This window comes from Pelophylax lessonae, assembly GCF_965119305.1.
Source record: "Pelophylax lessonae genome assembly, chromosome: 3".
Taxonomy (NCBI): Eukaryota; Metazoa; Chordata; class Amphibia; order Anura; family Ranidae; genus Pelophylax; species Pelophylax lessonae.
The window spans coordinates 462,507,855-462,522,986 of NC_138770.1; positions in this window are offsets into that span (position 1 = coordinate 462,507,855).

The window sequence follows — 15,132 nt, forward strand, 5'->3', positions numbered from 1 at the left end:
GCATCACAGAGGGCGGTCAGAATGCAGCACTTCCAGGCCTTGCTGTGAGAAATGCTGCATTCTGCTTTTGCGTGTGCTGGCAGAGGAATTTCCAGTCACAGAGAGACAGTTGTGGGTAGCAATCCAACAGCGCCTGCAATAAGAGGGGGGTTTGAACATGTCTTGGTCACTTCAGATATGAGATCCTTCTTTCAGCCGAACCATTGACAACTGTACTCCGGATCCAGCATCAGGGAACGCCTAGACCGACAGGTGTCCGACTACATCGGGTTAACGGCCGATGTGGACTCTCTCAGGAGTGATGAACCCCTGGACTACTATGTGGGCAGGCTTGACCTCTGGCCAGAGCTTGCACAATTTGCAATGGAACTGTTGGCTTGTCCCCCGTCCAGTGTCCTGTACGAAAGGACGTTCAGCGCAGCAGGGGGTATCGTGGCCGATAAGCCTAGCTCATGACAGTGTAGACTACCTCACATTTATAAAAATGAATGAGGCATGGATCTCTGAGGAATTCAACACATGTCACCAGTAGACCATGTTTCATTGAAATTTCTCATAACAGGCCACAAATATCCGCCAGACCGCCACCCACCCACAACAATTCCTGGTCCTTGTCTTCGCTAAATACAGCAGCATAAAAGGCATTTCATGTCCATTGAATGTCTAATTTTTTGGGCCTTTCATGGCCAACTATTATTTTTTCTGTCAATGCCTAATGAACCTTCAGCAACACCACAGAATACTACGTTCTTAGCTTTCAGGTAAACCCATGTGGGCTACTGTTTGGGGCCTTTTATGGCCGACAATTACTTCTGTATCCTGTGAATGCCTATTGTACCTTCAGCCACAGAATACTACGTTCATTGTTGACAGGTAAACCCATGTGGGCTAATTTTTGGGGTCTATACTGGCTGACATTTACTTCCGTATCCTGTGAATGCCTAATGTACCTCCAGCCACCAAATACTATGTTCCTAGCTGTCAGGTAAACCCATGTGGGCTAATTTTTGGGGCCTATACTGCCTGACACTTACTTCTTTATCCTGTGAATGACTAATGTACCTCCAGCCACAGAATACAACGTTCTTTGCTGACAGGTAAACCCATGTGAGATAATTTTTGGGGCCTATACTGGCCGACACTTATTTCTGTATCCTGTAAATGCCTAATGTACCTCCAGCCACAGAATACTACGTCCTTTGCTGTCAGGTAAACCCACGTGGGCTAATTTTTGGGGCCTATACTGGCCGACACTTACTTCTTTATCCTGTGAATGCCTAATGAACCTCCAACCACAGAATACAATGTTCTTTGCTGACAGGTTAACCCATGTGGGCTAATTTTTGGGGCCTATACTGGCCGACACTTACTTCTGTATCCTGTGAATGCCTAATGTACCCCCAGCCACCAAATACTACGTTCTTAGCTGTCAGGTAAACCCATGTGGGCTAATTTTTGGGGCTTATACTGGCCGACACTTACTACTTAATCCTCAAGCCACAGAATACAATGTTCTTTGCTGACAGGTAAATCCATGTGGGCTAATTTTTGGGGCCTTTCATGGCCGACGCTTACTTATTTATCCTGTGAATGCCTAATGTACCTCCAGCCACAGAATACAAAGTTCTTAGCTATCAGGTAAACCGATGTGGGCTAATTTTTGGGGCCTTTTATGGCCGACACTTACTTATTTATCCTGTGAATGCCTAATGTACCTTCAGCCACAGAATACAATGTTTTTAGCTGTCAGGTAAATGCATGTGGGCTAATTTTTGGGGCCTGTACTGGCCGACACTTACTTCTTTATCCTGTGAATGCCTAATTTTTCAGACTGGAATTGAAAATCAATGGGTCTGTAAAGGTTCCGCCAAATTGTGGAATGGATGCGGAGACATTTTACAGATGTGTGAATGGAAACAATATGTATTTGACATGTATTTACCGGCTGCTGTCAGTTCTGGCTGATTTATGAAAAAAAAAAAAAATTTTGCTGTAAAAAAAAAAAAAATTTTTAGGGCAACTTTTCTAATTGCAATACTTCAGTTATGACATTGTCCATGTGGTTGGACTATTTTTGCACAACTAGTAAGTCTCTTTTGGCTGCAAATATGACCTAAAGGTTTTTAAAGTTTGCCTCCCATTAAAGTCAATCGGGCCTGCCGCAAACTTACGGTTCGCGGACATTTGAGAAAATTTGCAGCTGACGTTCGCGAACTGCCCCCCGGCCAATGTTCGTCCATCACTATTCCCTTTCTCTGAAAAGTTTGTTCCTTATGCTAGGGTCCTCACCAGTACAGTATTTGTACACTGATACCATATCCCCCCTCAAGCGTCTCTTCTCCAGAGAGAATAAGTTCAATGCTTGTAGTCTTTCCTCATAGCTGATGTCCTCCATTCCCCTAATTATTTTTGTTGCTCTGCTCTGGACTCTCTCCAGTTCCAGCACATCCTTCCTGAGGACCGGTGCCCAGAACTGTACGGAATACTCCAGATGTGGCCGGACCAGAGTCTTGTAGAGTGGGAGAATAATCTCTTTATTTCTGGAGTGAATCCCCTTTTTTATACATGCCAGTATTTTGTTGGCTTTGTTTGCAGCGGCTTGGCATTGCATGCCACTGTCAAGCCTGTTGTCCACTAGCACCCCCAGGTCCTTTTCCATCTTAAATTCACCCAGAGGTCCCCCCCCAGTGAGTAGCTTGCTTTTGTGTTTCTGATGCCCAAGTGCATTACTTTACATTTACAGATACTCATATAGTGCCATCAATTTGCACTTTAAATATATATTATACATTAACATCAGTCCCTGCCCTCAAGGAGCTTACAATTTAAGGTCCCTAACACACATTCATGCATACACATAGTACGGCCAATTAAGCTATGAACATGTCTTGTGGCAGTGTGGAAGGAAACCTATGCAGGCACAGGGAGAACATGTAAACTCCAGGCAGGTAGTGCAATGGTTGGGGTTTGAACAAATGACCCTAGCACAGCTAGGCAGAATTGCTAACCACTTAGCCACTGTGCTGCCCAGGATAAGATCAGATATCAGATTTAGATAGATTTAAAAGCAGGTTTAAAAGGAAATGTAAAAGGGATCCTCTCTTGTTGGGATTTTGAGGCAATCAAACACATTTTTAAGTGTCTATAAAAAAATGTATTTTATTGTTATTTCTTAAAATAAATTTTGACAGGATTACACAAACTTTAAAAGAGATCTCAAGAGATTCAAATCACACTTACATGATATGCTATCTTTGGCAAAAGTGCTTTCATAGCTCAAGTTGTCCTAGTGACACTGTTATGGAATAATATTCATGATACACAAGGATCGCTGGACCCTGTCCATAAAACCGACACCATAGCTTAAAAAAGGAAAAGTAAAGTTTGGACATGAGTTTTGGCCCGCAGTAACTCCAAATTTTGTATCAAAAGAGTAAATCAAAGATGGTTTAAAACTTTCCTATTTCAAAAGTACTATTGCCCAGGAATTAGTTATTTATATATATATCAAAAAAATGGTGGGGTACTTACAGATTGATCTAAAGTTCCAGTATTCCACATGTGGGTCAGGTCACTAAATCATGGATAGTACCCAATGTTCCTCTATTATGTCCCACCAGGGACAATCACCTCTCTGTGTCAGGATTGCACGTCTTCTCCCAACAGATTACTAATCAAAAGAACAAGTAGAATATGATCTTGCACTCTTTTCTTCAGTCTAAAGAAAATTCTGCAGAAAAAATCAGCCTTTCATTGGCACATCAAGTCGTTTGAGAGCTAGATAAGGGAGGATATCAATCCTATTGACTGATATGTATATATATATATATATATATATATATATATATATATATATATATATATAGAATTCAGATCTTCCCTATACTTGACAATATCACAAATGACTTGAAAACGAACTGGGAAAGTAAACTAAATGAGTGCTCCAAAAACTTGATGCTGCTTCTACAAGATGAATATGAAAAACAACTAAGTGTTTTAGACAAAGAGATTCGTTCTCTCTATGCTCAACTCACCCCAATAAAGGCTCACAAAGAATATATGGAATATGAAAAAAAGTTGAAAGAACATTTGGAAATATATAATAAACAAATACTCCAGAAAAAGGAGAACAAATATTGGAGAGATACAACTGCCTTTAGTGAGGGTCTGTAACGCTCCTGCGTTTCTTATATGGTGTGGATTTTCAGCTGCAGAAATAGTTCCACGTCAGTAGTCATGTAAGAGATATGCTGAGATACCATTCCCAACCTCAATGACTCATCATGTGTGGAAAGTCTTATTTCAGCCAGTAAATACACACAATTAGCAAGCTGGTTCCTAGAATGACTTTATGTATGTGGTAACACAATGATGAAGGTTGAGGGATAGGTTGAGTGGAGGTGGTAGGTGATAGACACTTGAAGGTGAGACAGTAGCAGATGGATGCAGGAAGGTTTAGCAATGTTGTATGGTAGCAGATGACAGAATAGCAGGTGGACATACAAAAGAGATCAACCCAGTGCAGAAAAGTAGCAGTAGTCTCAAGAGCTAGCAATCTAGTTATGCAGATGTGATAAACAGTCTTTACTATGCAGAGCTAGATAGTGTAAGCTTAGTATAAGTTTATAGAGAATTCCCCTGCGGGGTACTTAGCACTATTAGTGATACAGCCGAAGGGTGGTTCAGGAGAGGCGGATGATCCAGTAGCGGGATACAGGGATCAGCGCGGCGAGGTTCCGTCAGCGAGGTAAGCTTGCAAGCATGGAAGCTTCAAGCAAGGTTAGCATCCAGGTAAGGGTGTTTGAACGAACACATGTGAGTGAGAACCGGCGCTTTAAATAGCCATCTAGTCCGGCGCTGGGTGATGACAGCTCCAGTTTTAAAGGTGTATGCGCACCTTTCCAAAAGTAATTGGTGGGGCGCATACACTTGTGGAAAGTGTAATTTAGGGTACCAAAGGTACCGGAACATTACAATACCCCCCCTTAAGGCCTGCTCCTGAAGGCCTCTGGAGCTGGTTTGTCTGGGTATCTCGCATGAAAATTGTGGATTAATCTAGGGGCATGTATGTCAGAGGTGTTTAGCCAGGTGTCGTCTTGGGGCCCATAGTTCTTCCATCTAACCAAGTACTGAAGTCTTCTTCTGTAGATACGAGAATCCAGAATCTCTTTTATCTCGTATTCTTCTCCACCTTCAACTTGTACAGGAGGGGGAGGTGGAATATTAGGCCTTATTCCTTGGTCCGGAACATGGGGTTTTAGTAGCGACACATGGAAAATGGGATGGATTTTTAGGTCCATTGGCAATGTAAGCTGCACTGCAGCTTTTCCAATAAGTTTCTTGATTGGGAAAGGTCCCAAGAACAGAGGTCCAAGCTTTTTGCTAGGGATCTTCAGTCTCAAGTTTTTTGTTGAGAGCCAAACGAGGTCCCCGATAGTATACTGTGGAGAAGGTCTTCTACGAAGATCATAGTACTTCTTTTGTTGACTGTGAGCGTGTGCAATGGTAGTATTTAGTAAACCCAGAGAATCCTTTATTTTGGTAAGATAGTCTGAGGCTACTGGGTTATTTGAAGGAAGGATGCGTGGAGGGAGAATAGAGGGATGGAACCCATAGTTCAAGTAGAACGGACTCTGCTTGGTTGTACTGTGAGTTGCGTTGTTGTAGGCAAATTCTGCCAGGGGGAGAACATCCAACCAATCATCCTGTTGGTAAGAAGTGTAACAACGCAAATACTGCTCGATGCATTGGTTGACTCTTTCAGTCTGTCCGTTGGTCTGCGGATGGTAAGGAGAAGTGAGCTTCCGCTCAATCCGTAGTATGTGACATAGTTCTTGCCAGAATTTAGAAATAAATTGGGATCCACGGTCAGACAGAAGAGTTTTTGGGATACCATGTAATCTGAAGACATGTTTCATCAGGAGTTCTGCCGTTTGTTTGGACGAAGGTAGTCTGCGAATAGCAATGAAATGTGCCATCTTTGTCAGATGGTCCACTGACACCAAGATGGTATTAAATCCTTTGGAAGGAGGCAATTCTACGATGAAGTCCAATGACAAAACCTCCCATGGAGTTTGGGGTATTGGTAGACTGCATAGTAGACCGGATGGTCTCGTAGTGTCAATTTTGAACCTGGCACAGACATTGCATGAAGAGACGAATTTTTGTATAGATGTTTTCATGTCAGGCCACCAGAATTGTCGAGAAATCAAATTGAAAGTCTTTGTCATACCCATATGTCCTGCCATAGGCACATCATGCGATAATTCCAAGATCTTGGTGCGTAGGGTAGGTGGTATGTAAAGTTTGTCGTTGTAGTAGAGGAAGCCTTCTGCATCAGCATTTAGTTGTGGTGGGGGTGAATCCAAACTTATACCATGCAGAACCTCTTCCTTTAAGGAACGGACAACTCCAATAATGCGTTTGTGAGGTATTATAGGAACGGAAGGGATTTCAAAGTAGTTTTCTTCAGTTAGTCGTGATAGTGCATCCGCCTTTTTGTTCTTATCTGCAGGTGTGTAGGTCACTAGGAAGTTAAACCTTAGAAAGAATAGTGACCATCGTACCTGTCAATGCGAGAGAGTTTTGCTAGTCTGAAGATATTGGAGGTTTTTATGGTCCGTGTATATAATTATTGGTAGTTGGGTGCCTTCGAGTAAATGTCGCCAATTCTCCAGAGCCAATTTTATAGCAAGCAGTTCCTTTTCACACACGGGGTAATTTATCTCGGGACTGCTCAGGGATTTAGAAAAAAAAGCGACTGGATGAAGTGGTGAAGTGTGGGTAGGTCGTTGGGAGAGTATTGTTCCTACTGCCATGTTTGACGCATCTACCTCCAGAATGTATTGGAGGGATGGGTCTGGATGGCGTAATATGGGAGCGGAAGTAAACCTTGTCTTTAACAAGTGGAAAGCCTTATTTGCTTCTTCTGACCATTTAAATGGTATTTTTATGCTAGTGAGCTGTGTGAGGGGTCTCACAATAGCAGAAAAGTTTTTTATGAACTTCCTGTAGAAATTTGAAAATCCCAGGAATCGCTGTAGCGCCTTGCGTGTAGTTGGTGTAGGCCAATCCTGAATGCAGGATATTTTACTCATGTCCATCTCGATTCCTGTTTTGGATATGATGTAGCCTAGAAAGAGTACCTCATCTTTATGGAACAAGCATTTCTTCAGCTTCACATAAAGATTATGTGCAAGCAATCTCGATAATACAAGTCTTACATGTCTTATGTGTTCAGACAGGGTCCGTGAATATATAAGTATATCGTCCAGATATACCACAACACAGACATCTAGTAAGTCTTTAAAATATAGTTTATAAATCGTTGGAAAACTGCAGGGGTATTGCATAGGCCGAATGGCATCACAAGATATTCGAACAATCCGTATCTAGTTCTGAATGCAGTCTTCCACTCGTGTCCATCACGGATTCGAATGAGATTGTATGCTCCTTTCAGGTCTAATTTTGAAAAATAGGTAGCTCCACGCACCTGCTCAATGAGCTCAGGGATAAGCGGTAGAGGATAGCGATCTTTTATTGTGATAGCATTCAATTTCCTGTAGTCGATGATAGGTCTGAGACTTGAATCTTTATTGCGAACAAAAAAGAGTCCTGCTGCTGTGGAAGAAGTGGAAGGTCTAATAAAACCTTTTTCCAAGTTCTCATCCAAATAGGTTTTGAGATGGGCAAGTTCATCCTGTGAAAGAGGATAAACATGACCGAATGGCAATTTGCTATTTGGGAGTAGATCAATGCTACAATCATAGTCTCGATGAGGAGGTAATGCTTGAGCATTTTTCTCAAGAAAAACCTCAGAAAGATCCTGATAACATAGTGGTGCAATCTCATCTGTCACCACAGACAGAATCTTCCCGGAAAACGGGAGTTTACACGTTTCCTCGCAATAACAAGAAGGGAAGGTCAAGGACCGTTTCTTCCAATCTATGGTTGGTTGGTGTGTGTGCAACCAGGGAAGTCCCAACACAATGGGAAAGTGGGGTGATGGTATTAAATCGAAGGTAGAAGTCTCCCTATGAGACTCGTTAATAGTGACTAGAAGTGCTTGTGTCTGATCGGTGATCGGACCAGAGGATAACGGAACACCGGTAATAAGACTTACTGAGACAGGTTTGAGTTTAGAAATAATAGGAATTTTATTTAAAGCAGCAAAACATATATCCATATAATTTCCACAAGATCCTGTGTCAATCATGGCCTTAGTAGTAATCCTGTTCTGGTCCCACTGTAATGTCAAAAAAACAGAAATGTAGGGTTTAGTGAATGAAGTTGTCAATCCTCCTAGGGAGACATGTGAACACTCACCCTTATTTTTGTTGACTAGGGGACAGACGTTTATCTTGTGATCCGGGGATGCACAGTACAAGCAGAGATTTTCATTTCGTCTTTTGGCTTTTTCCATAGTTGATAGCGGTGGGCGTATGGTTCCTACCTCCATAGGAACGGCCAGACTCCGAAAGGAAACGGATAATGGCATTCCCATCTTTTCAGCCTTTCTTTCTCGTAGTCTTCTATCTATGGTAATACTGAGTTGTATTAATGCATCCAGGGTTTTTGGCAGATCCGCTCGGGCGAGCTCGTCCTTAACGGCTTCTGATAGGCCAAGCCTAAATTGGGTTTTCAGAGATGCATCATTCCATTCTGAATCAAGGGTCCATCTCTTGAACTCTGCGACAAAGTCTTCTACAGGCCTCCTTCCTTGTTTCAAGGATCTTAACTGAAGATCAGCAGTACTCTGCCTATTGGGGTCATCATATAGGCTAGTGAGCTCTGCCAGGAACAAGGCATAGGAGTTGAGAAGCTGGTCGTTTTTCTCAAAAAGAGAATCTGCCCAGGCTCGAGGATCGCTTGATAGGTAAGAAATAATAGTACAAACCTTAATGTGATCAGTAAGGTAGGTACGAGGTTTTAGCAAAAAAAGTAACTCACATGCATTTTTAAATTCGCGAAATTTTTTGCGATCGCCTGTAAATACCAAAGGGGGATTTATCTTGGGTTCAGGGGACTGAGCAGAGGTAAGTTGTGTCAGTCTAATTACCTGCTGCGACAGAGCCTGATTGTCTTCTTTTAATTCAGCAAGTGCGTGTATTAACGCAGATACTTGCTGTTTTAATTGTGTCACCTGAGTGGTTATTTCTGCTGAATCCATTTTTTTGGTTCGTTCAATCTGTAACGCTCCTGCGTTTCTTATATGGTGTGGATTTTCAGCTGCAGAAATAGTTCCACGTCAGTAGTCATGTAAGAGATATGCTGAGATACCATTCCCAACCTCAATGACTCATCATGTGTGGAAGGTCTTATTTCAGCCAGTAAATACACACAATTAGCAAGCTGGTTCCTAGAATGACTTTATGTATGTGGTAACACAATGATGAAGGTTGAGGGATAGGTTGAGTGGAGGTGGTAGGTGATAGACACTTGAAGGTGAGACAGTAGCAGATGGATGCAGGAAGGTTTAGCAATGTTGTATGGTAGCAGATGACAGAATAGCAGGTGGACATACAAAAGAGATCAACCCAGTGCAGAAAAGTAGCAGTAGTCTCAAGAGCTAGCAATCTAGTTATGCAGATGTGATAAACAGTCTTTACTATGCAGAGCTAGATAGTGTAAGCTTAGTATAAGTTTATAGAGAATTCCCCTGCGGGGTACTTAGCACTATTAGTGATACAGCCGAAGGGTGGTTCAGGAGAGGCGGATGATCCAGTAGCGGGATACAGGGATCAGCGCGGCGAGGTTCCGTCAGCGAGGTAAGCTTGCAAGCATGGAAGCTTCAAGCAAGGTTAGCATCCAGGTAAGGGTGTTTGAACGAACACATGTGAGTGAGAACCGGCGCTTTAAATAGCCATCTAGTCCGGCGCTGGGTGATGACAGCTCCAGTCTTAAAGGTGTATGCGCACCTTTCCAAAAGTAATTGGTGGGGCGCATACACTTGTGGAAAGTGTAATTTAGGGTACCAAAGGTACCGGAACATTACAGGGTCGAGCATATAGGTGGAATAATGGGAGGAAACCATTTCTGAAAAGAAACCAAGGCAATAGAAACAATGATAATATTAAGAACAGTGACTATTTATCTGATTCACCCTCTAATTCCTCTTCCTCAACTTCCTCTTACATTTACATTTACCTCTTTGAATGCCCATTTTGTAAAAGTAAAAGAAAGAGCCCTATTCTTATAGATTCAGATATATTGGGCAGACTAGATGGGCCAAATGGTTCTTATCTGCCAACACATTCTATGCTTCTATGTTTCTTTTCACAGATGGCATTAATTGGATGGAGAGGTTCAACAAGTGACCAAAAAATGCACAAGGGAAACACACCAGATTGAATCATCACATGGTGGTAAAGGTGGTGAGCACCTTTATGGCACAAAATATAGCACCACACAAGGTGGAGGTACAAGTAGGAATGTAAATTCAACTCACAAGAATGAAAAAGATTTAGGCACCACTTTGAAAACACAAAAAGGTATTTTTTTTAAACAAATCAAACATGACCACATCACCCCTAACACAGACGGGAATAGAGCCCTTTGTAGTGAAGACCACACTGAAGGGAGATTAAAAATTCTCAATCTGTCTTCCTACAAACTAACAGAGAAGGAGAAACAGGTGCTCTTATTAGGATTAGCATAATGTCCAAACACAAGTATGGACAAATTTGAAGCTATGAAGGACATAAATTTATTTGCACGGAAATTAAAAAGTATGTACGCTAAATGAGAGACTAAAGAAGAGGAAGTAGAGTCAAACCTCACAGAAGCAGAATTCAGGGCAATCTGGGACCTGAACCTGCTGCTACAAGAAAGTGAACCATGTGACACAAAAGACACATTGGATATAGAATTTGAGGATGAGACAAGTGAGGATGACAAACAAGATAATATTGGAAAAAAGTTCTACAGGAAATCACATAAATTTCCACCTATAAGTCATAACCCAACTTTGGCTCTGTCTGTCAGACAGACAAACAGATAAATAGAAGCTATAAAAAAATGACAAGAAAATTAGCAATCCAAAACCTAAACAGCAGCGAGCCTTAGGATCATTAAAAAAGAACAACAAAATAACTATAAAAACATCAGATAGAGGGGAAAATATAGTTATAATGGATAATGAAATGTATGAGAATTTGTGCCTAAAAATCCTTAAGAATGAAAAATGTCACCGTACAATTCCTGCCCCCCTGGTGGAGAAATTTAACCAAGAATTTTATGCAATTTTGGATTTCCAAAGATCTTTAGGAGTTTATTTGCATAAGACACCCCCACACACCAACTTTCTATGCACTACCTAAGGTGCATAAGGATGTTACCAAACCACCAGGGAGACCAATTGTCTCAGGAAATGGGTGCATCTCAGAAGGAAAAAGCCAGGTCATTGACACACACTTAAGACCTCATATGACCAGCCTGGCCTCCTACACTAAGGACACCATTCACCTACTCCAAATTCTAGAGAATCTGGAGATTCCAGAGTCAACAATATTAGTCACGGTTGATGTGGAATCACTCTATAACAGCATGCCACATGACAAAGGGATTGCTGCTAAAATACATATCCCTAGACAGCAGGGATTGCAAGAGTGGTGATTTAATCAATTCATACTACAAATGTTGGACTATATCTTACATCATAATGTTTTTCTCTTGACTGGCTCCCACTACCTTCAGGTACAGGGCGCAGCTATGGGGACATGCTGAGCCCCATTCTGTGCTTACCTGTATATGGGAGTGTGGGAGCAAACTTTTCTATCCAATGAGTTATCTATGTATACTCACCACATAATGTGGCAGAGGTACATAGATGACATACTCTTCATTTGGGATGGTCCATAACATGTACTTAAAATGTGCCTTAATGAGATGAATCAAAATTAAATAAATCTCTTCTTTACGATGGTGTTTGATCATCATAAAGTAAATTTTTTGGACATTAGGTTCTAAAGAACAAGAAGGAAGGCTAGTCAGCAAACTATACACAAAGGAAACTGCAGCCAACATGCTATTGGATGCTGACAGTTTCCACCCAGAGCCCCTAAAGAAATTAATACATTTTAGCCAATTTTTATGCATTAAACATGGACTTCCAAATGGATGAGCTGACAAAAAGACTACTTGCAAGAGGTTATACTAAATCATCCTTAAAAAAAGCATTTAACCATGAAAAAAAATTTAAAAAGACAGGACCTCGTTTTTAAACCAAAAAAGAAGAAATAAGAAAAGATCAATAGAATAAATATGCAATACTCAAATGAACATGAAAAAAGTTGAACATGAAGGAGAATTCTAAAAAAACATTGGTCCATCCTTATCGAGGATCCAGTTATTGGAAACTCGGTAACAGAAAATCCTCCAATTACATATAAAAAAGCAGGGTCTATAAAGGAATCACTCTTTCAGAGTGAATATAAAGGAAAATATAGGAAAGACCTCTGGAAACAATGGGGAACAGCCCCCTGTGGGTAGTGTTCCCCATGTTCAGTTATAAGCAAAAGAACGCAGATCATTCTTCCTAATGGTGAATGTTTTACTGCAAAACATTTGTCAATTGTAAAACAAAAGGTGCGGTCTACTTAATGCAATGCAAGTGCGGTTCATTCTATATAGGCAAGATGTGACAGGAATTAGGAAATCGTGTTGACAAACACATGTACAGTATGAGAATTGACAATTTGTATTTACAGTTGGGCCAAAATGTTGCCACAACCCATCGATACAAAATGTCAAAAGTTAATTTTACGGTATTAGATCGAGTGCACATCCCAATACAGGGACTTGAATAAGATCCTACCCCACCGTGAAATGCGCTGGATTAGGTATCTAAATGCCACAACCCCCCAGCCCTAATTGAGGCCGAAAGTTATAGGCCCTTCTTTGAAGGGTTTAGTTTGGGCATAACAGACTAAAGTAAAACACATATATATGCATAAAATTATACAAATATAAAATCTCGGAAATCTGTTGGCAAACCATTGGGACTAATAGATCCTTGTCACCCTGATTTTATCTGGAAACGATTCATAAATAGGATATGTATAGTATAGAAATAGTCAAAATTGACACCTATTTGATTTTGTGTTATATAATTATGTTTTAATTTATTGTGGCTATTTTGTGTAATAAATATGCTGTGAAGTGTAATGGCATGGGTGCATGTTCAAGCTCAGCAGTCCTGTTAGGAATGTATGGAATATCATGATTACTCCCGACACAGGTAGGCCCCTGCATCATTTGCAGGGGCTAATATACCCTTGAGCAATACTGAAGGCAGCAGGATGAGGTCCGGCATTCAGGCTCAGGAGGACTTTCTTATGGCGGCCATATTGGCGGCAAATGTCTCCAATATGGCCGCCAGCCAGTCGCCGGATGTTGTCATTGTGGAGACCGGAAATGATGCGGCAGCACATGACTTCAGGCTGATGTGCATGCGCAATATAGGAAGATGCCATTCCCCTCACCCCCACAGGCGTGTGTGGGCAAACATTCTTGGGAGAAGACGTGCAATCCTGACACAGAGAGGTAATTGTGCCTGGTGTGACATAATAGAGGACCCTTGGGCACTCTCTATGATTTAGTAACCTGACCCACATGGAATACTGGAATACTGGAACCCACCGATTTTTTGAGATATAAATAACTAATTCCTGGGCAATAGCCCTTTTAAGAAAGATTTAAACTATCGTTCATTTACTCTTTTGATACAAAATGAGGAGGTACTTATTGCGGGCCAAAACTCATGTCCAAACTTTATATTTTTATTTTTTAAGCTATGGTGTCCATTTTATGGGCGGGGTCCAGCGATCCTTGTTTATCATGAATATTATTCCATAACAGTGTCACTTGAGCTATGAAAGCAATTTTGCCAAAGATAGCATATCATGTAAGTGTGATTTGAATGCATAGAATAAGTCTGATAAATGTAGGCAGTGCCATCTTAAGAGCCTTATAGGCCCCTGGGCAATGCAGTGCACTGGGGCCCCCTGCGGAGCAGCGATAGCCCGGCGGCCAATGGGAGGGGCGCCTGGAGGGAGAAGGCGGGGTGGAGAGGAGTCCGGAGGAGGTGAGCGAGGACATGCATTCATCATGGCAAGAGAGCACAACTACCTGGAGTATATACCTTACTATATACATATTACAGGGAACACTATATACTACAAGAGTCTCTTGTAGTATATAGTGTTCCATGTAATATGTATATAGTTAGTAAGGTATATAATATACTCCAGGTAGTTGTCTCTTGTCTTGTAGTATATATTGGTCCCTGTAATATGTATATAGTAAGGTATATATTATCCTCCAGGTAGTAGTTGTACTCTCTTGTAGTATATATTGGTCCCTGTAATATGTATATAGACTATATAGACTATATACACATTACAGCAAACACTATATACTACAAGAGAGTACAACTACTTACCTGGAGGATAATATATACCTTACTATATACATATAGGCCAGGGACCAATATATAGTAGGTAGTATATCCTCCTCCAGCCAGGACAGGTAGTAGTAGTTGTCTGACTGTCTCTTGTGTCACTGTCACTCACTGACTGTCACATCGATTAGATCCCCATCATCATACAGCCTTACCAATAGCCCTTTAATGAAGAGAATAATTCATCCCTAACTATGTGAAGACTGTCTCTTTAGGTTTTCAAACTTGTTCTCATTTTGACTGTTTCTTCCAACATCTTACTATTTACTACCTCCTACACTCCAGCTGCACTGACATCAGCAACAAAACAGTTATTGACCTTATTTACTGTGACATAACCAGGACAATGAACCCAATGCAACACCAGCGTTGGTCTCTATGCAGAGTTTTAGATGACCAGCAACAAAAGTAAAGCACTTTTTTTTTCTATTCTAACTATCTAATTCTTCAATTTGGCTAATTGTACACATTTGGTAGGCTCCTATACAATGCCATCATCATTATGACTTCACATGCCATTGAGAATGACTGAGTTAAAAAAACTGGCAGACTTACCCTTACACTGCTGAGCCTGCACATGGCATGGGAGGAGGTGGGAGGAGGCAGAGGCGGAGCCAGTCTTCTTCCAGGGTCGACTCAATGGACGGAGGCGGAGGAGAGGAGAGTGAGGACTG